The sequence below is a fragment of the Austrofundulus limnaeus genome, unplaced genomic scaffold (genome assembly GCF_001266775.1).
Source record: "Austrofundulus limnaeus strain Quisiro unplaced genomic scaffold, Austrofundulus_limnaeus-1.0 Scaffold1238, whole genome shotgun sequence".
Classification (NCBI taxonomy): domain Eukaryota; kingdom Metazoa; phylum Chordata; class Actinopteri; order Cyprinodontiformes; family Rivulidae; genus Austrofundulus; species Austrofundulus limnaeus.
The window spans coordinates 68,984-71,899 of NW_013953640.1; the positions used below are offsets into that span (position 1 = coordinate 68,984).

General features: G+C 37.3%; 1 pseudogene; it reads left to right on the plus strand.

The window, feature by feature from the left end:
• Positions 1-251: 251 nt before the first annotated feature.
• Positions 252-2,908, plus strand: LOC106534661 (vomeronasal type-2 receptor 1-like; annotated as a pseudogene).
• Positions 2,909-2,916: the final 8 nt, after the last annotated feature.

Sequence of the window (2,916 nt, forward strand, 5' to 3'; positions counted from 1 at the left end):
ATATGAAAGATAATATGCTGTGTTTTGTGTTTATATTTAAAGAAAACTGACTATAATTTTATTAAAATTAAAAGTGATGATAATTGTAGGCTGCAAATGTAATACATAGATGCACCTTTTGAAAGTAACATTTTGCACAATGTGATTGTTCAAACACTGACTTTTTTTTGTTTCTTATTGATTGTGTGGGTTKTAATTTTTTGCAAACACTTACACTCTTCTGCTCAATTCTGTGCAGCGTTATTGCCCGGGAGCTGCGTTTTTCTCGTGCAATGATCTTTGCTATTGAGCAGGTAAACAACAGCACAGAGCTGCTGCCAGGCATCAAACTTGGATATCAGATCTATGACTCTTGTGCTTCAGTACCTGTAGCTGTGCGTGTGGCATTTCAACTAGCAAATGGCCAGGACCCTGTGTTTTACAAAGACAACTGTTCCCAATCTGATGTGATAGCTGTTGTTGGGGAGTCTGGATCCACGCAATCTGTCAGTATATCGCGCATCATCGGAGCCTTCCATATTCCTCAAGTAATTTTCAAAATTACATTGTAAAAGAAAATTTTTAAATCTACCTGCTTATGATGAAGTTGTTTTCTTTTTAAGGTTAAAGAGGTATGATGACTTTTTCTTTTTTAGGTGAGCCACTTTGCCACCTGTGCCTGTCTGTCAGATAAGCAGCAGTTTCCAACATTTTTCAGAACAATTCCCAGTGATCAGTTCCAAGCTGATGCTCTGGCCAAGCTGGTGAAACACTTTGGCTGGACTTGGATTGGTGCTGTTCGCTCTGACTCAGATTATGGAAATTATGGCATGGCATCTTTTCTTCAGGCAGCACAGAGAGAGGGGATCTGTGTGGAGTACTCTGAAGCCTTCTATCGGACTGATCCCTATAATAAAATTCAGAGAGTAGCAAATGTCATCCGCAGGTTTTTACGTTAGACATTTTGCTCTTTTTTTCAATATTACTATGAACCATCTGAAAAAAAAAAAACAATTAAACTATTTTAGTGTAGAGATTAGGAATGAAGATAAATAAAATTGTATAAAGTTCTGTATGTTTTTCTTCCACCAAAGAGATTAAAAAAAGAAAGTTTAATGTTTGAACAATCATATCCAATGTTAGTTGTGTTTTTTTTTTTTGCTATTTTTGTCATGTCTAAATCATAGACTAAACTCTACAAAACTTACAAATTTTATGCCAAAACTGTGGTATAGGTTAGTAAAAGTTACATGTTCTAATGTCTCTCCAGGTCAACAGCAGTGGTTGTCGTGGCTTTTACAGCCGCTGGAGACATGAAGGTTCTGTTACAGGAGCTGGCTCGGGAACCTTCACCAACTCGTCAGTGGATAGGAAGTGAGTCCTGGGTAACTGACCCAAATTTGATGAGCTTCAGTTTCTGTGCAGGGGCCATCGGAGTTGCCATTCAACAGTCTGTAATCCCCGGCCTTAAACAGTTTCTGCTGGATCTCTCCCTAACTGAAGTGGCAGCCTCCTCAGTTCTTACAGAGTTCTGGGAGGATGCTTTTAACTGCACACTGGCAAAATGTGAGGTTTTATTTAGTGTTTTTAATTTTCTTTCTTTTTAAAATTTCTCATAAGTATTTTGATTTCATTTGCTTTAATTATAATTGTTTTTTTTTTCATGAAGAGACATGCCAACATAAATGTTACACTGCTAAAGACTCATGTTACGTTCACACATGAACAAACAATCAGATCTGTTTATTAGGTTGAATTGCTGGCTTAGTAACATGTTTAGAACAATAGCTTTGTGTGTAGAAAGACCTATAATAATTACCAAATTATATTTGACAAAATTACCTTACACATCTTCCTTTATTTGTTTTTAGATGCTAATACCTACAAGGCAATGTGTGATGGAACAYAAGACATGAAAATGCTCATAAACCCGTARACTGAAACATCTCAGCTAAGAATCACTAACATGGTGTACAAGGCTGTTTATGCAGTAGCTCATGCCATTCACAATGCAGTGTGTGAGGAAACTAATGATACCACTCAGTGTGACAAACACACAGGACTGGAGTCTAAACAGGTTATTGCAAATCAAGTATGTATTGATCTTTTGTAAAGACTAACAACATAGTTTACTTCTTCTTGTTATAGGTGTTATCTAAACTGAGAAAAGTCAACTTTTCGATAAATGGTTATCCCGTGTCATTTGATGTTAATGGAGATCCTGTGGCTTTTTATGAACTGGTCAACTGGCAGAAGAGTAAAACTGGAGGTACTGAGCTTGTGCAAGTAGGATTTTATGATGCATCACTGCCAAAAGGCCAGGAGTTCCAAATCAATAAAAATATAACCTGGGTGGAGGACAGAACACAAGTAAAAAGTCTAATGACAAACAATTACACTATGAACATAGAYTAAACTGCTTCATGACAACAATTCTCATTTTTATCTGACTTTATAACAGGTTCCAGTGTCAGTGTGCTCTGAGAGTTGTCCTCCAGGAACTCGTAAAGTGTTGCAGAAAGGAAAACCCATCTGCTGCTATGATTGTATACCATGTCCTGAAGGAGAGATCAGTAACATGACAGGTAACATCAGATGCTTTCTATTCATATTTACATGCATTTGAATGCTAATAACCCTTTTTGTTCTTGTGGGGTTTTTTTCTGTAGATTCTCCTGATTGTTTTCCATGTCTAAGTGAATTCTGGCCTAAAGTGGAAAGAAATGCTTGTTTRCCCAAACCTGTTGAGTTTCTGTCTTTTGATGAAGTCCTGGCAATCATCCTGGCTGCATTTTCTATTTTTGGAGCCTGTCTGTCCTTCATAACAGCAGCTATTTTCTTACGTCACAGAACAACTCCAGTTGTTAAAGCCAACAACTCTGAGCTGAGCTTCTTGCTGCTCTTCTCTCTGACTCTGTGTTTCTTATGTTCATTAAC